A 22,047-nucleotide genomic window follows, 5' to 3' on the forward strand; every position below is an offset into this window, starting at 1 on the left:
AGAGTGGCTGGGGAAACCCAGCCAGATGGGCGGGGTATAGATGATGATGATGATGATGATGATGATGATAATAATAATAAATGCTGCATGAGATCTCTGGATGCCAGACTGGCAACTGGGGAAAGCAAAATGTCCCTTAGAGAAGGATCTGCAATATTTTCCTTGAAGCCTGAATTTGTTTTATTCTGGATGCTTTTATCTGATGTTTTAATGTGTTGCCAACAGCTTTGAGGGTTGTTCTTTAAAATATAGATCGGCACAGAAATGAATTTAATAATAATGACAACAGCAGCAAGCTTCAGTGAAGAAAAAATGGCACCTAGGCATTCCATTGTGGCGACAATAAACTAGGTATAAAGTGCCATTTGGTGTTTATATTATATCAATCAAGATCCTTTATTAGGCATAGCAAACCACACATTATCAAACAGACGCCGTATACAAACTGTGCAAAATACGAACTCAACATAACAAGGTTTGTCCCAGTCATATCTTTGACTCCAGAGAAAATCAATTTGGATTATATTACGGTATATATCTGAGTTTCTAACACTGGACTGTAAGGTCAGCCGGTGAGTTTCACGGCCAAGTGAGCTAAGTTAAGAGCTGTGAGAATTTAAAGGAGAAAAGTCTAGGGACACATATATATTGACTCATTCTGACCATTCATAACATAAGAATATTTTTCACAACGGTGAGCAAGGCAGCCGGGTGGGGAAAGTGAATACAAGTGACAACAATTAACTTTAATGTCGTTCACCACTCATGCTCAGGCTGCTCAGAAAAAGCATTTTGGTTCCTGAAATTCATTCTGATTGTGCGAATGAAGTAGAATGGATAGAATTCCACACGGGGCATTAGTGTGTGGAAAGAGTCCAGATCCAAGGATCCCCAAGTATGCACCTCCAGATGGTGCCCATGTCAGGCTCCATCATGGCATCTTCACGTGGTTTCAAGATGCCCATAGGGTAAGGGTAAAGGGACCCCTGACCATTAGGTCCAGTCATGGCCGACTCTGGGGTTGCGGTGCTCATCTTGCTTTATTGGCCGAGGGAGCCGGCATACAGCTTCCAGGTCATGTGGCAAGCATGGCGAACCAGAGCAGCGCATGGAAACGTTGTTTACCTTCCCGCCGGAGCGGAACCTAATTATCTACTTGCACTTTGACGTGCTTTCAAACTGCTAGGTTGGCAAGAGCTGGGACCGAGCAACGGGAGCTCACCCCGTCACGGGGATTTGAACCGCCGACCTTCTGACTGGCAAGCCCTAGGCTCTGTGGTTTAACCCACAGCGCCACCCGCGTCCCTGCAAGTGGTCCATAGGCAGGTGAAAAATGCGCCTGGCTAATTTCAAACACTGCCTAGGAGGCAATGGAAGCTGCGCTGGTGCCTGCGGATAGCGGGTGTTGGCAACCCCTGTGCTAAAGGAGCAGGAGCCATTGGGGAACAGGCGAGCCCAAGTTCTGAGTTTCTGACGCAACAGGTGCAATGTTCATGCAGTTAGGTACTTGCACGAATGTAAACCAAGTAAATCTAGCAGCAGTAGCTGCTGCTATTTGCCTTGCATTTTCCCACCCCATGCAAATAGCTGCAGGAGGGGGGCCACCTAGATCAAGACTCTGGCAGCACTGGCAGAGGAAGAGGAGTGGGGGAGCGCCCCGCCTCTGGCAGCGCAATCCTGGCAGGGTGCCATTGCGGCTGGACCCCCACCTGCGCTGGGCGCCCTGCCCCCAGGATGCATGCCAGTCCCACACCCGCTTGCTCTCCACGCCCCCCCCCCCATTGCCGGAGCATGAAGCTTCACCACTGTCTGGCACATCTGAAGTAACAATAATAACAGTGGGCAACAATTTTTTTACTTTTTGAATGTTGTCTAGATTTCTACAACTGATTTAGGGTATTTTTGCACTGCTGAATCAGAAAATGGCATCTGTTTCTCTCCATCGGGTCAGGTTTACTGTAAACTGAATGGTGGGCATTGATAAAGGTAAGTACACGTAAATTGCATGTTGCTTCACCATTTTTCAAACTTCAGGGCTTGAACTTCCGTTTCTTGGAACTCCTGGAATGCTCAGTGGCAGGGAGGTCTCTCTTCAGAGTCCAACAGTAGTCAGCCATCATGACTGCGTCCCAGCGACCCTGATACCTGGTCTCCATCTCTTTCATGTCCTGATGGAATCTCTCCCCCTGCTCGTCACTCATTGAACCCAGGTTCTCAGGAAACCGGTCCATATGTGAAAATAGGTAGTGCATCTTGACGCTCATGTTGCAGCCCAGGTTTCTGAAAGCAGTCAGCATGTTGTTGACAAGTTCTGCGTAGTTTCTGGCCTTATTGTTGCCAAGAAAGTTCTTCACTACCAGAACAAATGCCTTCCACGCTTCCAGTTCCACTTCGTTCATTGAGTTTCCGAACTCTGGATCTCTGATGAGCTGATGGATCTGAGGACCGTCAAAGATGCCAGCTTTCAACTTCTCCATGGTGAATCCTGGAAAAGCCTGGCACAAGTAAGTGAAGCAGTCACCATCCTTGTCCAGAGCCTTGGTGAACTGCTTGATTAAGCTGAGCTTGATGTGCAGCGGTGGGAAGAGTATTCTGTCTCTGTCCCCAGAGGGTCGTTGATGACGTTCCTTTCTTTGCAAGGCACAAATTCCTCCCGCACAGGCCAGTCCTTCTTCGTGTAATGCTGAGCACGGTCCCTACTATCCCACATGCACAGAAAACATGGGTACTTGGTGAAGCCAGACTGTTGTCCCAACAAAAAGTTCACCATCTTCAGGTCAACACAAATAAACCACTTATGCTGATCATAACCAATTTTCTCCAGCACATACTTCACCGCTTCATAGTTCTCCTTCAGTGTACTCGAGTGAGCCAGGGGTATAGAGGCAAACTGGTTGCCGTTGTGTAGCAGAACACATTTCAGTGATCGCTTGCTGCTGCCAATGAACAGTCTCCAATCTTTGGGTTTGTACTGTGGCACTCCAAGCTTGAGCAGAAGCTGCGCAATATCTGCACAGTACACCAAGTCCTTCTCTTCTGAGAAAAAACGGAGGTACTCTTGATGCCTGTTGCGGAAGAAGCTGATGCGAGCACTGTCAGAGAGGAGGTTTTTTCCCTTCAATCTGGATGCCAACATCCATTGACAAGCTGAAGTCGTGAACTCCTTTTGGGAAAATGGATGTGGAGCATCATCTTCAAGAACCACTTCTTCTTCATGTCCTTCAACACTGGAGGCATCTTCGTCACTAATGTCAGGAAGTTCTCCGAAGATAGGCACTGGTATTTCATCACAGTGAGCTACAGGACGATGTGCTGATTGAAGATCAGGATACTTGAGGCTGCTCCGGTTCTTTCTGTTGATCCCAGCCGCACCAATTTATGGAAGTTTTTGAGGTTTTATGACTTCAAACTGATCCCTTTTTGACATAATCACCTAGAACTATCGGACCTGAATACTTCTTGTCATTAAAATAATCATTTCCAATCAAAACAATTGTTCGACATGGCATTTTACCCCCACCAACTTCTTCTAAAATGCTCCACACAAGCGTACATGTGAACAAAAACGTAAAAAAATGACATGTGGCCATAGCTCGAAAACTTGACCTGATTGAGCAAAACCAATGTGATTTTTTGATTCAGCGCATCAGATTCGTCCTAAATCAACTGAAAAAACGCAGACAACAAATTTGTTGTTGACCAGTGTAATAATAGTAATAATAATTTATTATTTATACCCTGCCCATTTGGCTGGGTTTCCCCAGCCACTCTGGGCAGCTTCCAACAAAACACTAAAATACAATAACCTCTTAAACATTAAAAGCTTCCCTAAAGAGGGCTGCCTTCAGATGTCTTCTAAAAGTCTGGTAGTTGTTGTTCTCTTTGACATCTGGTGGGAGGGCGTTCCACAGGGCGGGTGCCACTACCAAGAAGGCCCTTTTCCTGGTTCTCTGTAACTTGGCTTCTCGCAATGAGGGAACCGCCAGAAGGCCCTCGGCATTGGACCTCAGTGTCCGGGTAGAACGATGGGGTGGAGACGCCCCTTCAGGTATACTGGACTGAGGCTGTTTAGGGCTTTAAAGGTCAGCACCAACACTTTGAATTGTGCTCGGAAACGTACTGGGAGCCAGTGTAGGTCTTTCAAGACCGGTATTATATGGTCTCGGCGGCTGCTCCCAGGCACCAGTCTGGGTGAAAGCCTACCCTTCCTTCTACGTAGAGCTTCTTATCTGGATTTGCAGCGTGTGTGCCACTGCTGCTATTTTCTTAAAAAGGAATACAGCCATTAGCATTAGCGTTGCTTCTCTGGGTAGGAGTAAAGGGCAGGAACCTGTGGGCTGCAGACTGTACCAGGCTTGGGCTTTTGGTAGACCTGCCATTCTTTTAAGGTCTGAACCTGTCAGGCATTGGGTGCCCTGGAAGTATTCAGGGCTCCTCCAGTCAATCGGAGATCGCAATCCATTTTGCTTGCCAGCAAGGCAATAGATCAGCATGTTGCGCTTGAGCCAAGTGAAGCTAAAAGAGATGAATTCATGCAGAGATGAAAGCCCAGAGCATCTAAATGGCAGCAATACATTAACACTGGCAGAAACAGAAGCCACTGGGGGGCAGGGAAAGCGAAAATAAAACCCCGATTGCTTCGTGTGGGAGGTGAAGAGGGGAGGTCACAGTCTGGATGGCGAGACCCTGCGGGTGACACATTCCCCCAGCCTAGTCCTGAAGGATTGCGCTGCGAAGCCACTCATATATTTACTAAGGTAATGTTGCCTTAACTGGGCAAAAGGCCTGCAAATAAAATAAATGATATTGCCATGGCAAGGATTATGCTTTGTAATGTAGTACAGCTGGGAGCTGCGTTCGAATTAAACGCTGCTGAGCCGTGAATTTCACTGGGGGACCTTGGGCCAACATCTCTTTGCTTATCCTTCCTCACAGGGTTGTTGATGGAGGGGCTTCGTGAAGGAGGGATGGGGCACCTGTGTGATTAATTCTACAAACTTGCTTTTTCCTTCAAACCTTTTGCCTGCCGTTATTTACAGAGAAGACCCCTTTTTCCTGAATGCACAGGAAGCCGTCGCCTGCGGAGTCAGATCTTTAATAATAATAATAATAATAATAATAATAATAATAATAATTTATACCCCGCCCTCTCTGGCCAGAGCCAGGCTCAGGGCGACTATCACTAGTAAAATCACAGTAAAAACATAATAGGGGAAAAACAACAACCACAATTTAAAATACAGGTTAAAATGCAATTTAAAATGCAGCTTCATTTTAAAAGTAGCCCATAGATCAAAACCATAAGGGGAGGGAAACATAAAGGTCAGACTGAGTCCAAACCAAAGGCCAGGCGGAACAGCTCTGTCTTGCAGGCCCTGTGGAAAGATGTCAAGTCTTGCAGGGCCCTAGTCTCTTGTGACAGAGCGTTCCACCAAGTTGGGGCCAGTACTGAAAAGGCCCTAGCCCTAGTTGAGACCAATCTAACCACCTTGCAACTTGGGACCTCCAAAATTTTGTCATTTGTGGACCTTAAGGTCCTCCGTGGGGCATACCAGGAGAGGCGGTCCCGTAGGTACGTGGGTCCTAGGCCGCATAGGGCTTTAAAGGTAAAAACCAGCACCTTGAACCTGACCCTGTACTCCACCAGGAGCCAGTGCAGTTGGTAAAGCACTGGATGAATGTGATCCCACGGCAAGGAGCCTGTAAGGAGCTTCGCCACAGCATTCTGCACCCGCTGGAGTTTCTGGGTCAGCTTCAAGGGCAGCCCCGCGTAGAGCGAGTTACAATAATCAAGCCTGGAGGTGACTGTCGTATGGATCACTGTGGCCAGATCAGGGCGAGAAAGGTAAGGGACCAACTGCTTAATACGGCGGATATGGGAAAATGCCCCCTTTGCTGTGGCTGCAACCTGTGCCTCCATGAGCCCATGGAGCCTAGCAATGTCCACACGGACTGGTAGTGACTCTCTGGGGTTTTGGACAAGGGTGCCAAGACATGCCAGGGATGGAACTAGGGACCTTTCCTTTAGCATGCAACACATGTGCTCTGCTGCTGAGCTTGCAACCCTTCCCCGAAGCACAGCTTACACCGAAGGAGGAGGAAACGGCGACAGGAAAGTAGTAGTGCAGACAAAACAACTCTGCCCAACGTCAAAATGAGCTCACATCTAGCTGGGTATCTCTCGGGTTTTTCTTGATAACTGCGGTGCCAAAGAACTGAGAACAGCAAAGGGGTCCAGTGCTGAAGTCAGATTTACTCCAAAGGGCCCTTCAATGTAACTCTTTCCTCCTGTGGTTTCCTGAAGCAAACTGCCTTGTGGGAGAAGAAAAGGCTAACTCTACACAAATTTGGAGTGGAGACGGCTGGATGGCGCCTTGTACGCCTCCTTCCTGCAACGCCTGCAGCCGAGCTGGTGTCAAACGTCTTGCTCTGCTTTCCTTTGGACCACATCGGCGAGGCTGTGAGGGGGTCTTGTTGTCTGGGCAGCCCAGGACCTCCAGGCACACTGCCCAGGCTTGCGCCCCAGAGGCTTGCCGACTTCACCCCAGGAGGCACACTCCATTGTCTCTCGAGACAGATGGATGCCAACAACTGTAGCAAAATTGGAACATATCCATCGGGTTTCGTAGCCATTCATAGCCTCGTCCTCCCTGCATCTGCCCAGTCCTCTTTTAAAGCCGTCCAAGGTGGCGCCGCCTCATCTTGTGGGATTAAATTCCATAGATTTATTTGGAAGTGCTTCCTTTTCTCTGGCTTGAATCTCCTACTACAGTCACAAAAGGTAAAGGGACCCCTGACCATTAGGTCCAGTCATGACCGACTCTGGGGTTGCAGCGATCATCTCGCTTCGCAGGCCGAGGGAGCCAGCATAACTAAGCCGCTTCAGGCGAACCAGAGCAGCACACGGAAACGCTGTTTACCTTCCTGCTGGAGCGGTACCTATTTATCTACTTGCACTTTGACGTGCTTTCAAACTGCTAGGTGGGTAGGAGCTGGGACCGAGCAACGGGAGATCACCCCGCCGCGGGGATTCGAACCGCTTGATCAGCAAGTCCTAGGTTCTGTGGTTTAACCCACAGCGACACCCATGTCCTTATACTACAGTCATACCTCGGGTTAAATATGCTTCGGGATGAATATTTTCGGGTTGCACTCCGTGGCAACCCAGAAGTAATGGAGCGCATTATTTACAGGTTTCGCCGCTCGCGCATGCGCAGATGCTCAAAATGACATCACACACATGCCCAGAAGCGACGACCTGCGCAGACACGGGTTGCATTCGCTTCAGGGTGTGAACGGGGCTGCAGAACGGATCCCGTTTGCATCCAGAGATAGCACTGTATTCTTCTTCATTGGATAACCTTGGGTTGTACTATTATCCGAGACAGAAAAATGTCCATCTTACCATTTTTTAAAAGACAAACCCAACAAACAAGAAAGTCACCCAAACTGTCCTTTTCAGTATCTGAAGAAGTGTGCATGCACACGAAAGCTCATACCTAGAACTAACTCAGTTGGTCTTTAAGGTGCTACTGGAAGGAATTTTTTTATTTTGTTTTGTCCTTTTAAGGGACTTGATCCAGCCTTGATCGTTTTGGTTGCCCACTTTTGAGATATAAACTACAACTCTCGTCGTCCCAGACCATTGGGCATGCTGACCGGGGCGGAGGCTGATGAGAGTTGGAGCCCAATGACACCTGGAAGGCCGCACCTGGTTTAGAAATGTCAAGCTCAGCTCCTCGGATTGTGCCATGTCGCTGGTAAGCTGCACAGTCTCGTTTCCGGACGCCGTTGGATGGGTTTCATCATCGTGACTGAGTTGTAGCTTCTGCAAACTGGCTGAACATGGAGAGTAAGGAATGAGGAGACCAAGGCTTGGCCTTGAGGGCATCTTGCAAGTTCATGGCTGGGGTGAAATTTGAATGGAGAGGGATTCCATGCCCCTGCAGTTAGCATCTCTGCTGCACCAGATCTCTCATTAAGTGCAGAAAAGCTCCAGAAGGCAGCCCAAGCCCCAATGGGACTACTTTCCTAATGCCATATATGTCGGAGACAAGAGCGAACTTACAGAGATCAAAGAGACTGACTAATCAAACCTTGGAGGTATCAAAAAATAAAATGAAACGAAATAATGCTGAGCCTGTCAGCTGCTTCTGCATAGTAGGTTTCCTTCCTTTCTTTCTAGAACAGGTTGCGTTTCCTCACTTTTAAGTTCTTGCAGTCATAAAGCTCAATTTCCCTCTCTGTCTCCCCTTTTATAACAGCCAGTAATGTTTATAACAACCAACAAGTTTCCTCTGTTCCCTTTTACTTATGCAATGGGGACAATGAGAGGGTCCCCATTAACCACTGTCCAGGCACAACAATACGCCAGATTTGCAGTTGCTCTGTAATAATAATAATAATAATAATAATAATAATAATAATAATAATAATTTCTTATTTATACCCCGCCCATCTGGCTGAGTCTCCCCAGCCACTCTGGGCAGCTCCCAGTTGAGTGTTAAAAACAATACAGCGTTAAATATTAAAAACTTCCCTGAACAGGGCTGCCTTCAGATGTCTTTTAAAGATAAGATAGCTGCTTATTTCCTTCACATCTGAAGGGAGGGTGTTCCACAGGGCGGGCGCCACTACTGAGAAGGCCCTCTGTGTGGTTCCCTAGAACCTCACTTCTCACAATGAGGGAACCGCCAGAAGGCCCTCGGCACTGGACCTCAGTGTCCGGGCTGGACGATGGGGGTGGAGATGCTCCTTCAGGTATAGAGGATCGACGCCGTTTAGGGCTTTAAAGGCCAGCACCAACACTTTGAATTGTGCTCGGAAACGTACTGGGAGCCAATGCAGATCTCTCAGGACCAGTGTTACGTGGTTCTGGCGGCTCTGTAGAAAATAAGGATCAGCCTCCCATATACTCACACATAATATCTCCTTATGCTGTGTTTATTTTTGCGGTGCTCCTGGTTGCTGTTCCTTAAGCCAGGGGTATGAAGCCTATGGCCCTCCAGATATTATTGGACTACAGTTCTCATCATGCCTGGTCGCTTGACATGGTGATTGGGGCTGATGGGAACTGGCATCTAACATTTGGAGGGTCGCAAGGCCCCTGCCTGTGCCTTTTAACTGCTTTTCAGTTGGAGGGTGGGTTACAGTGATGCATTGCAATTGGTGCCTGGGCCCTCTCTCTCTCTGACCCCGTTTCCAAGTACCGTTGGTGAAATCAGGTCGGAAATATCAAATATGCAGTTTGAGCCGGGGGCATCTTTCTGATTGAAAATTGTAGAACTACAAGCTTTCTTGGTGCTGCACCCAGAGAAATCTCCCCGTCTGAAGATAATGAGGTTGCTGGGTCAGTGAAACTATTATCGCCTGCCACTGGTGCGATATTGCACCAGCCATTTGGGATTTGCAAGTTATTAACTGCAGGAGATACAAACCTAGAAAGCATCTTAAAAAGCAGAGACATCACCTTGCCAACAAAGGTCCGTATAGTTAAAGCTATGGTTTTCCCAGTAGTGATGTATGGAAGTGAGAGCTGGACCATAAAAAAGGCAGATCGCCAAAGAATTGATGCTTGTGAATTATGGTGCTGGAGGAGACTCTTGAGAGTCCCATGCAAGAAGATCAAACCTATCCATTCTGAAGGAAATCAGCCCTGAGTGCTCACTGGAAGGACAGATTGTGAAGAGTGAGGCTCCAATACTCGTGAGAAGAGAAGACTCCCTGGAAAAGACCCTGATGTTGGGAAAGATGGAGGGCACAAGGAGAAGGGGATGACAGAGGATGAGATGGTTGGACAGTGTTCTCGAAGCTAGCAGCATGAGTTTGACCAAACTGCGGGAGGCAGTGGAAGACAGGAGTGCCTGGCGTGCTCTGGTCCATGGAGTCATAAAGAGTCGGACACGACTAAACAACAACAACAACAACAACAACTGCAGGAGATGCTTGAGATGCCAGCGGAGGGTTGCCACAGTTTGACTCCTCCATGCCAGAGTTCCTGTGCCGTTATCAGTACCAGGACAGTTGGAAATTAAACAGGTGAAGCAATGCTCAGCCTGGCATTGAAGACATCACCTGTTTGATTTTCCGCCAAGCTCACCTGTCAAAGAAACAGCAGGGATGTGGCAATCCTAAATCAGCCAATGATGCCCTGATTTATTATGTATTGTTGAGATTTATTATTCACCAAAAGGTCCGAGGGTGGGGGTGAAGTATCAAAATACAAATAAAGCCACAATAAAATCACGAGACGTAATAACAACAGCGGCAAATCAATGTGGCACAACGGATGGAGATAATTCATAGACGAGGCAGCCAAGTAAGTACTGTCACTTATTCAGAGACACCCTCTCATGTGGCGCTTTTATAGCAGAATGGGAAACTCGTGACCCACTAACCAGCATGGCCGATGGTGAGGGATGATGGGAGTCCAATAACATCCAGAGGGCCACCCTATCCTTGGGCTAAAACCAGAGGCTGCTTAATACTGTACCAAACATACAGATGTGTGGAATAGAGCCCTGGTGCCATTTGATTAAATGAAAAGCTGTTTGGGAGAGGAGAAGTCTGTTTAAAGTTTTGCCAACTGGGCAAGCCTGTGGGAAGGGATGCAGCTTTCGCCTATCTCTCTCTCTCCCCCCCCCCCCCCCCGCCCGTCTTCTATGTTTGGGGATTCCACCACTCCAAAGCATCCAGCCCTTAGCCCCAGTTCACCTCCTCAGTGAGGACTAGCCCCTTGAAAGACCTACACTGGCTCCCAGTACGTTTCCGAGCACAATTCAAAGTTGGTGTTGAATTTTAAAGGCCTAAACGGCCTCGGTCCAGTATATCTTCCCTTGCTGCGAGAAGCCAAGTTACAGGGAACCAGGCAGAGGGCCTTCTCGGTAGTGGCACCCGCCCTGTGGAACACCCTCCCACCAGATGTCAAAGAGAAGAACAACTACCAGACTTTTAGAAGACATCTGAAGGCAGCCCTGTTTAGGGAAGCTTTTAATGTTTGATGCATTGCTGTATTTTAATATTTTGTTGGAAGCCGCCCAGAGTGGCTGGGGAAACCCAGCCAGATGGACGGGGTATAAATAATAAATTATTATTATTACTTGTCGGGGTTAGTTTTGTGACTTTAGGTGGCAAAAGGCGCAATGCATCTTCAAGCTGCCCAGAAGAAGCAGGCGAGGGGTCTAGCTGGGGAAGTTTGCCTGGCATGTCAATATCTTCAGAGAGTGAAGTTTTTTTGTTTTGTTTTTCCGACTTTACCTCCTTTTCCAAAACTAAACCAATCATCGGTAGCACTCCTCCTTGGAACATGCCATGAATGAGGCTCGTGGCTGGAAGATGCTGGCAACCCAGGAGACTGCGCCAACTTTTGCCATGTGCTCTCTGCACAGGCACAGGAACACGCGTGTGCGCTCTCCAAACCGTTTGGAAAGAGGGAAAATTGAAGCTATAAATGCAAGATATAGATACAAAGATTTACCCACACGCACAATTTTAATTCTATTAATGTTTCAATGGATTTTTAAAAATAATTTTTTTTGGGGGGGGGGGAAATCTTTTAGCTGTTCTTTAGGCAGTGCATAAATAAATACGAAATATTATTAATTTTAACCATATCGTTCAAATCCTCTCCGTTTCAATCAGGTGTTGGAGGGTGTGTGTGGAAAGCCCCAGGCGATTCCCTCCCGAAATCATCCCGAGATTTAACCGCTTTTAAGAGAAAACGGGTTAGAGGGACTAATCCCGCCCGCCCGCCCGAGCCGAGAAACATAAAGATCACCTGCGGGCGCGTTTCTTTTTTATGTTTTAGGTTGCCGCGCCGAGCGAGCATGCGCAGTAGCGTCGGCCGCCGCCGGCGACCCGTTGCTGCCGCCGCCTCCACAGCGAGCCCGCCCTGCCTAGCCCGGTACATCCGGGTCACTGCGCGGAGTGGGCGGGGGGGGGGACCGCGCGCACGCGCGTGACGCACGCCCGGCGGCGGTTGTCGTCTCCTCAGCCGCCTCCTCAGCCTGGTCCCTGCGGGCTCTGCTGCTACCGCCGCCGCCCCATATCGGTCCCTCCCCTCAGCTTCGGGGGAGGGGGGCAGCGCGGTGAGTATTATCCGTTAACCGTGGGGAGGAAGGGGGGGGGAAACCCTTCCCTCACAACCGCCCCCCCCCCGCCGCGCGCGCAACCAACCGCCACCCCCCCTCAGTGTGTGAGCTGCGCTTGCTCCTGATTGGCTCGCTTCTCAGGGAACGCTGCGTCCCGCCCCCTCGGCACATGGGCTGGCCCCGCCCACCTTCCCTCCCTGCGCCGATCGCGCGCCTCTTCCTCTGTCTCCATGGAAACCGCCTCCTCGCCCCTCTCCCGCCCTCTCGCTTTCCACGTGGGTCTGTTTCGGATTTTTTTTTTTTCTCCGCCTCGTGGCTCCGCTCCTCTTCCTTTTCCTCCCCCCCCCCCTTTCAATCCCTGATTTTCTCTTACGCGCTTTCTGCGTTACTACATCCCTTGGCGGGCGGGGGGCATTTCTCAAGCGTACTTGTTCATAGGTTTCCCTTCTAATGGAGGATACTGGAATAAGTTAGTAGAACCTCTGCAGAAGCCCAGCCTTCTCCCCCGATGGCTTTTTAAAAATGATGGTTACCTGGGTTTGTGTCAGAGGATCTGAAAGATAAAGGAGGCAAGTGCATAACTGGAATGTGACATCCAATGCTCTTTTAAAATGTGGGGGTGTTATTGGGTTGTTTTCATTTTCCTTTTGATTATGTATTTAGTGTTTCTATATCATGATTTCCACCTGTGAACCGCCCTGAGACCTGCAGGTATTGGGCGGTATACAAATCTATAATAATAATAATAATAATAATAATAATAATGTAATGATAATAACAGCCTGCCCATTCCCTAACTTTGGACAGAACCCTTCCTCCTAGTCTTCTTATATTATCTATTTAGGATAACTGCATAGACCCCCCCTCTTTTTCCTAAGGTCCCTATACACTTCCTCCTTCTCCATATCATTTTTCCTCCTCTCCTCCTGTTACTATTAGGATGTAACCCCTTATCAGTTTACTAGCAAATAAGTTCCATTGAATAAATTGGAGACTACTTTAAAGTAGACATGCTTTGACTGCCTGCTCCCTCCCTCCAGGTAGATCTGATCCCATTTGCCCTCTGCATTCTCCCTATTTTCCAATGCAAAGCAATTTCTTATCTCCCTCTTCAACCCCACACACTCCTTTGCATAGATTAAGGCGACAGTATGTACTTTCCCCTCCCAAAATTCAAGTTGTTTCTCCTTCTTTCCCTGTCTCTTGTAGTTGTGTGGCCTGTCTGTATTTCATTTGATTCTCTTCCCTTCCTCTGATAACTGTAGGTGGATCTGACTTTCAACCCCTCTCCTGCTTGTACCCTGCCACACCTGTCATGAAGATAAATCAGCCAGAAATGATAAAGCATTTTGCATACTGGAATGTGTTGTTAGAAATCAATGGTCCCAATACATCTGTCTTCACCCCAGTACTTTAACCCCAGTTTAATGCCAGCAGCTGGCTCTTCAGTGTTGTTAAGAATCTAGGACTCTGAAATGCCTCACCTTGTGCCCTCTATTAATTGCCACATGATTTTATGACTACTAGCTTAGAAGGCTATTAAAGAAGATTAGATAGCTTTACCAGCAGCTATTAGGGGTTGTATAATTCTGTCAGAGGATGAGTGCAAACAGGGAGCGGCTCTTTCCACATCCTTGGGAGAGGCAGCTGGCTAGTATTATTAAGAGTGGTAGACTTGGTAGACTGCTTGTCTGATCCAGAAAGGATATTCCTATGCTCTTACATAGGCACTACCTGTATAATAAAAGTAATGCACTAATTATATTGTAAAGAGAGCTCAGAAAAACCTGGGTGCACAGCTTGAGCACATAGAAGTATCTAAAAATTGAATGCCAGTAATATTGATCCCCCCATGTGGTTGTTGCTTAGTTGTTTAGTCGTGTCCAAGTCTCTGTGACCCCATGGACCAGAGCACACCAGACACTCCTGTCTTCCACTGTCTCCCACAGTTTGGTCAAACTCATGTTAGTATCACCCATGTAGTACAAGCATCTAACTTTGTACTGTACAGTATTACCATTTTAAATGATGCCTTTAAAATAGAAATTCAAGTTGTCACTTACATCTAGACTTCTGTAATGCTTTCTGGGTCTGCTTGTTATCTCTGTTAAGCTTTTCTGTTGTTTTGTCTAGAGAGGCCTTTCTTGAAACTTAACTCTTTCCCATCCACTTAGGATTCTGTGTTTCCTACCTGTGGCTTCTGAATTCATTCTCTTCTTTTGGTGCCTACCTCCCACAAACAGAATTGAGCGAATGCATTGCTTTCTTCCCATATGAACTACTTCAGTTTTCTAATTACTTTTTGCTCTTTCTGCGTTCAACCTCTTGTGGCCACTCTGAAGAAATATTTCACAAAAAATAATAAATATATGGTTAACTGTCTTGATAACAGAAAAGTCCAGATTTCCTTTTGCCAACAGTGAAGAGCTAATATGAATTCATTACTTGTGTACTGTTTTGAAAGAAGCTAGTAAGATACGTGGAGCCACAGGACAGAGATGATCTGAAAGTCATGCAACTCAGCCTCCTGCCCTTGAAAGGGTTTCCCATATCTTAGTCCCATGGCAGATTAACTTTCATCATTTTAAGACTGCTAGGAGTCCAAGCTTTGCAAGGAAGGGTGGGTTCCAAGTGTCAAAATAGATGGCCTGAAAGAAGTAGAATCCCCCACCCCCAATATCCATTCTGATATACAAAGGTAATGTTTATTCAGCACAGGCAGTCAGACAAATGACTCTTTTCAAACCTGATTCCTTCTTCTTAACTTCATGAAGCTGTTGAGACCTGGGCAGAGGGCATTCTTCAATTACAAAACCCTGTATATGGTTTCAACATATTATTTGATTGGTTTTAATTGTGGTGTATTCTTTCTTACCAATTTTTAATTTTCTTAGGAGTTGTGAATAGGTGGCATACAGAGACTATTAAAAAGTTGCTCTTAGCACAAAAACACAACTTTGTAACAGTAAGCCTTCCTAGGAGTGGTTTTCCTATGTCCTGACTAGTGCAGCAGCTCTACAGACCACCTGATCAGACAGTCCATGGTACTTTGGGGAAAGTATTTAGTTCACCTATTGCTTTTTGATGTGTACCAGAGGTAGCTGTTAATTTTGTGGTCTGTATCTGATCTTTGTCCAGAGAGCAGGAGAGGATAAAGTGAGGCAAGGGGTGGTGAACTGGTAGGAGGGAGACTTTGCAGACATAGTAAGAATAAAACAAAACAAATTCCTTCCAGTAGCACCTTAAAGACCAACTAAGTCAGTTCTTGGTATGAGCTTTCGTGTGCATGCACACTTCTTCAGATACCTTCTTCAGGTATCTGAAGAAGTGTGCATGCACACGAAAGCTCATACCAAGAACTGACTTAGTTGGTCTTTAAGGTGCTACTGGAAGGAATTTGTTTTGTTTTGACTATGGCAGACCAACACGGCTACCTATCTGTAATAGTAAGAATAGTTATTTGAAGGTAGAAAAGCCAGTGTGTTGGCAGATGCAGGAGGAGAGCATAGCACAAAGGCAGGTGTGAGAGGATAGGACACAGTATGGGGGCTAATTGGTTGGCAAGGTGGAGAAAGTGAATTAGGCAGAGGTGAAGATTTGGAGATCTAGGGGTTTGAAGTTTTACAAGAAGACCAATGAAGAACTAGCATGGGTATTAAAAGAGGGACCCATGATTAGTTAAAATGAACTCTTCTGCAGTTCTTTCAGCTTACATTGATATGTTAAGTTGCTGTGTTTTCTGGTGAAAACTCAGCTTCGCTTCACAAAGTTGTGTTAGTGTCATCAAGTGGAGTTGTCCACTTCTGTTCAAAGACATTTAATAGAGGGTTTCTAAAAACCTGGCTTTAATATTTTATTTCTATGTGCAAACTCCTGGAGCCTTGCTGTTCCCCTCTCTGACTGTCCCACCCTCCCTTTGGTCTTGTCCTCTTTGTATTGGTTTGGACCATTCTCTTGTTTCAACAACCTTTCCTAGGAACCTCCATAGCCTACATTTTTCTAACTCCTGCCTTTTCCTTTCCTAGGCTTAGTCTGTCTTTGTTGTGTCCTGACTGCCTATGTTATTAAGCTTTATTATCTGAGCACCTAAGCAGGATCACAGCAGCTGATCTAGTAGCAACCCAGAAGCCCCTCTGACCGCCCAACCACAGCTAATCAATCCCCCTACGCTTCATCATAATGAATGCCACATTAAAATGTTAGTACATTATTATATATTTTTATCTTCTGGACACTTTGTTTTTTCAACATTGGGCTTCTACCTGTGAGACCTGGGAACAGATCCCTGCTGAATCATTAACTCAGAATTGATTTGCCAGCAAATAATTCAATTTTGCCCTCATTTCTCTTCCATTGCTGAAATGGGGATATGATTAGGGAGGAGCAAAAATTGTGAAGAATGTAAGAGAGATGGTGAAAATGTAAATGATGATAACTAGTAAGCAGCAGAACTTGAGTAAGCTGTTCATTTTATTTTATCACATGTTTATGTTGCTTGCTGCTCAGGAGACCACAGTCATATTGGAGGTACCGGTAATTCATATGGCTTTTATACCTCGCACTTAAGGCCAATTCAGTCTCCAGGAGCTTTTTTGCAGTAGCTCTCGGTCTTTAAATGGATACTGCTTGCAAATTCCACGGGGGATGTGGATGATCTGTTCAGCCCTAAAAATGTATGGATGTTCTCAGCAGTTTAACTCTATTGCAAGACAAGATGGCATGTAATTGCATACTCCATTAAAGATGCAAAGGAACCTGACTCCACTGCTGCTCAGGAACTGCTCTCCTTAGCTTGAAGTGTTAGTTAACTTAATTCCTCAAGCACAGTATGCTATTTCTGCTGCAAGCTGCTTAAATTTCTGCATCAGGGTCTTTGAAAATTTTTGTCAGTGTTACAGCACTGTGTTGTCTATGCCTGCAGAGAGTAAAAGGCACTGATTGCACCAGCTGAGTATAATTTTACCTATTCTGTAAATGTAAATTCACCTGGTTATCTATGGCATGTAAGAATCTCCTACATCTCTTAGCCCAGAGATGGAAGGAAGACAAAGTCCCTACCAGAGAAGAATGGCAGACCAAGCTGATGGACTGTGCAGAGATGGCGAAAATGACTGGGAAAATCAGAAACTGGGAGGACCAAAATTTCAATAAAGAATGAGGGGAATTTATAGTTTATCTAGGAGACCACTGTAAGCAGTTGAACTCTTTGGCAGAATTTTAAAAACACTTGTAAAGTAACAAGAATGATGGATATAGTGGAGTATTTTTAAAAATGGTGTGACTTAAAATATGCAGAGGAAAGGTGTTAGTAACGGAACCCGTGGAGGGAAGTCCAAAGATTCGGGGGAATCTTTGTGTATTTCTCTTTATTTCTGGTTATGAATGTAAATTTTAATTTGTAAAATCAAATAAATAAATTATATATAAAAAAGACGTAATGGCAGCTGGAGAAAAAAAATCTCCAAGTGACCATGCCTGTCAGTGTGCATGCTAGGTGTTCGGATTCTTCTGTCTAGTAAGTAGTCCAAATTCCCAGTCACAAGTGACAGCCCAATGAAGATTGTGTACCCTACTGACATGATTTGCTAGAAATGTAACTTGCCCTGTGTAGTAGTAGTAGTAGTAGTAATAGTAATAATAATAATAATAATAATAATAATTTATTGGTACCCTGCCCATCTGACTGGGTTGCTTTTATGTGCAATAAAGCTTTTTGCTTAGACATGTTCTTGCTGCTTCCAGAAGAAACAATTCGGTTGTCTCTTGCATAGCTCCATGGCCTTTCTGTAGCCCAAGTATTTGGAAGTGAGATCTACCAAAACAAGTGAGACATATTCCCATTGTAAACATGATAAGCTTCAGGACAGAAGTCCATCTTGAACTTTCATTTATTAACTGCCCTGATTTGAGTTGTTGATGATTTGGTTTGTAGGGCCATGCGGTTATCTTGCAGCAAAACCCCGTCAGTCTCCAAATTGTAATCTCTTAGGTAAACAGCGGGTTATTCAGAATCCACAATAAATTAAAGGCAAAACCCATTGATGATTAAGGGATTTTATTAATCTGATTCTCCTGTGTGGATAGACCAGTCCTGAATAATTACCACTGTCAACAGTGAAAACATATCCACATAACATTATTGGCGTTCACTTATTTTGGTTTTACTGGCTGCACAAAGGGGATTTGAAAGTGAAATTACTTTTACTTCCTTCATTTAAGTCACAGTTCTGCCTCCCTTGCATGCTCCGGTTACAGCGATAAAACATATTAGCGTCCCACTGGTGTCCCACTTCACAAATGAGGAAACACTTGCTCCTCACAAACACACTTCAGGATATCAGCAGAAAGTTTCTGATTTCCTCCCTCGCCCCCTGCTCAGTCATCTCCTGATGTAATGTACTTCTGTCTTTTTTTTTTAAAAAAGTTGCTGATACCATCATGTTTGTGCCTGTCTGTTTTTCTAGATTTCACACACCCCCTTTCTGCATTTAAAGCAGCAGGGCTGTGGGTGGTACTGTGGTCTAAACCACTGAGCCTCTTGGGCTTGCCGATCAGAAGGTTGGCAGTTTGAATCTGCGGTACGGGGTGAGCTCCCATTGCTTTGTCCCAGCTCCTGCCAGCCTAGCAGTTTCGAAAGCATACCAGCATGAGTAGATAAATAGGTACTGCTGCAGCGGGAAGGTAAATGGTGTTTCCGTGCACTCTGGCACTCATCACAGTGTCTAGTTGCTCCAGAATCAGTTTAGTCATGCTGGCCGCATGACTTGGAAAGCTGTCTGGGGACAAACTCTGGCTCCCTTGGCCTGAAAAGCGAGATGAGCGCCACACCCCATAGTTACCTTTGACTGGACTTAACCATCCAGGGGTCCTTTACCTTTACCTTTTATATAAAGTAGCATGGACAAGTTACGTTTACATCTTAACAGATTTTTATTTTTGCATAGTGTGATGCTTATGAAGCCAAAAATGAATGACTAAGCAGTCTCCAGAATTTTCATTTCCTTAAGGCAGAAATCTAGTGATTACTATCAGAAACATCAGAGTCTTGTGGTGCCTTAAAGATTTGGAAATCTCTTGTAATAAAAAGTTTTTTGGGCTCAAGCCCCTTTAAATCAGATGCATTGTCACTGTTTGTCAAGTTGTCCTCAAGTGTAAATTAAGGTGATTATTTTCTCACTAGTATGGGAACATTGCATTTTTGTATCCATTCTAGTTGTTTTGATGATTTCTAATATCCTTTTTCTTCCTTTTTCCTTTTTTTTTTTTTAAACAAGTGGACTTTCGGTAAAGTTCCTTTTTTTCTTCAATAATTATGTTCTTCTAGCAGCTGAATGGAATAACTTCATGATGTAACAACAGTCTTTACTCATGCCATTTTATAAATAGCCTTCAAAACATTTAAAGAACTTACTTCAACAAAGGCTCTTCCACCTTAGGCGTGTAAAATTGGCCCCATGGGATCAAAACATTTCCAGCAATTATAAAATGAGCCCTGAAGATTTTATTTCTCCTTATCAACCATGAAATACCACAGGATGTTCTCTTGTAGTCAAAGTCTGTTTAAATATGCTGTGGCCTGCACTGTAAAAGCACAGTCCAACTTCCCTTTTGTTCTCCTTGTGTATGTGGCAGAAGCTGCATCACAGCTCCTCATCCCAGCCTGGTTACTATCATTTCCAGAGTGCCAGCCATCTGAAACAACCTACCTGCATTGCATGTCTGTGCTTCATCAACATGGTTAGTGTTGAAATATTTGAACACGGAGTGGCTCATATTTAAACATAAACAAGCCTAGTACATTGTTGTTTCCTAGTTCTGCTGGATCTCTCAGCGGCCTTTGATACAATCGACCATAACATCCTTCTGGACCGTCTAGAGGGGCTGGGAGCTGGGGGCACTGTTATACAGTGGTTTCGCTTCTTCCTCCTGGGCCGTGTTCAGAAAGTGGTGGGGGGGGGATGAGTGTTCAGACCCCTGGGCCCTCACTTGTGGGGTGCCTCAGGGTTCCGTCCTCTCCCCCATGCTTTTTAACATTTACATGCAGCCGCTGGGAGAGATCATCAGGGGGTTTGGGCTGGGTGTCCATCAATATGCAGATGATACCCAGCTCTACCTCTCTTTCAAATCAGAACCAGTGAAGGCGGTGAAGGTCCTGTGTGAGTGCCTGGAGGCGGTTGGAGGATGGATGGCGGCTAATGGATTGAGATTGAATCCTGACAAGACAGAAGTACTGTTTTTGGGGGACAGGGGGTGGGCTGGTGTGGAGGACTCCCTGGTCCTGAATAGGGTAACTGTGCCCCTGAAGGACCGGGTGCGCAGCCTGGGAGTCATTTTGGACTCACAGCTGTCCATGGAGGCGCAGGTCAATTCTGTATCCAGGGCAGCTGTCTACCAACTCCACCTGGTACGCAGGCTGAGACCCTACCTGCCCGCGGACTGTCTCACCAGAGTGGTGCATGCTCTAGTTATCTCCCGCTTGGACTACTGCAATGCGCTCTACGTGGGGCTACCTTTGAAGGTGACTCGGAAACTACAACTAATCCAGAATGCGGCAGCTAGACTGGTGACTGGGGGCGGCCGCCGAGACCACATAACACCGGTCTTGAAAGACCTACATTGGCTCACAGTAGATTTCTGAGCACAATTCAAAGTGCTGGTGTTGACCTTTAAAGCCCTAAACGGCCTCGGCCCAGTATACCTGAAGGAGCGTCTCCACCCCCATTGTTCTGCCCGGACGCTGAGGTCCAGCGCCGAGGGCCTTCTGGCGGTTCCCTCATTACGAGAAGCAAAGCTACAGGGAACCAGGCAGAGGGCCTTCTCGGTAGTGGCACCCGCCCTGTGGAACGCCCTCCCATCAGATGTCAAAGTGATAAATAACTACCTGACATTCAGAAGACATCTTAAGGCAGCCCTGTTCAGGGAAGTTTTTAATCTGTGATATTTTAGTGTATTTCTGGTTTTTATGGAAGCTGCCCAGAGTGGCTGGGGAAACCCAGCCAGATGGGCGGGGTACAAATAATAAATTATTATTATTATTATTATTATTATTATTATTATTATTATTATTATTGCAGTGTTCTCTGAATCAGTTTCTTGGCTTGGCCATGAACACTTAATTTGACTCCCTAGCCCAGGCATGTCCCAAGTCTGTTTTGGGGGCCTAATCCGGCCCGCTGGTCGGTTTAATCCGGCCCCTGTGGCAGTTTATTTCCTGGGGTAAAATCCCAAAAAACCCTCGACAACTTCAATCCTAAGAAAACAGTTTCAACCTAAAAGAAGCTCAAGCACTTCAATCCTAAAATAAGCTCAACAACTTTGGGGTAAAATCATAAAAAAAAGCTCAACAACTTCAATCCTTAAAAAAAGTCAACAACTTTGGCTGGCCCTTTGGTCAGCCCTCACGGCCCTCCACTTCATCAAATCTGGCCCTCTTTGAAAAAAGTTTGGACACCACTGCCTAGCCTAATAAAACAACAAAAAACCTAGGTTGTAAATTGAACTTCAGTTGCTCTGGCAATGGGTAACGTGGCCAGAAAATTGAGGTAGAAAGTTGCAGATACAAATCTGGTGAGTTTCATGGGATGGATTAGGTTGCCTTAGGCAATCATCCTTCTGCTCCCAGGCAACAGTTTGGGATAATAATGCTCACCCAGCTTAAGGGTTGGAGTGGATTTTTAAGGGTTACTAAATTTGTTATGTGTGGGAAACATGTCGTATTTTCTAAAGTACTATACAAATCGTAGCTACAAAAGTCGTGGGTAACAGGTGACTATGCACTTTTATTCTGATGCCTAGGAATTGGAATTTTCCAGTCCTGTTGTTAATGTCTGTGAGCTTTAGTCTGAAGCCTCAGTGCTGAGCTGGTTATGGCATAGCAGTTCATCATTCAGGTCAGACATAAGGGCACATTAGTGTGCTGAGTGAGGAGATGCTCAGCATGTTGCTTCTGTTTGAGAAG

At 45.9% G+C, this 22,047-nt stretch overlaps 1 protein-coding gene and 1 long non-coding RNA gene across 3 annotated transcripts in view; both read left to right on the top strand.

The window, feature by feature from the left end:
- The window catches only part of CYRIB (CYFIP related Rac1 interactor B), a 66,724-nt gene that overhangs the window by 7,736 nt on the left and 36,941 nt on the right, over positions 1-22,047 (top strand). Inside the window, exon 1 of one of the 2 annotated variants that reach the window (XM_081874646.1) lies at positions 11,937-12,086. The exons of the other annotated variant lie outside the window; for it this stretch is intronic. The gene's annotated coding sequence lies outside the window, so the exon portion shown is untranslated. Of the gene's footprint in view, positions 1-11,936; positions 12,087-22,047 lie in introns of those variants that run through there. 2 annotated transcript variants of the gene reach the window in all.
- Positions 12,124-22,047, top strand: part of LOC309349159 — a 174,445-nt gene continuing 164,521 nt past the window's right edge. The window contains exon 1 of the long non-coding RNA XR_014159779.1: positions 12,124-12,527. This is a non-coding gene — a long non-coding RNA (uncharacterized lncRNA). The remainder of the gene's footprint in view (positions 12,528-22,047) is intronic.

Source organism: Podarcis erhardii, assembly GCF_964252035.2.
Source record: "Podarcis erhardii genome assembly, chromosome: 8".
In the NCBI taxonomy this organism is placed as follows: Eukaryota; Metazoa; Chordata; class Lepidosauria; order Squamata; family Lacertidae; genus Podarcis; species Podarcis erhardii.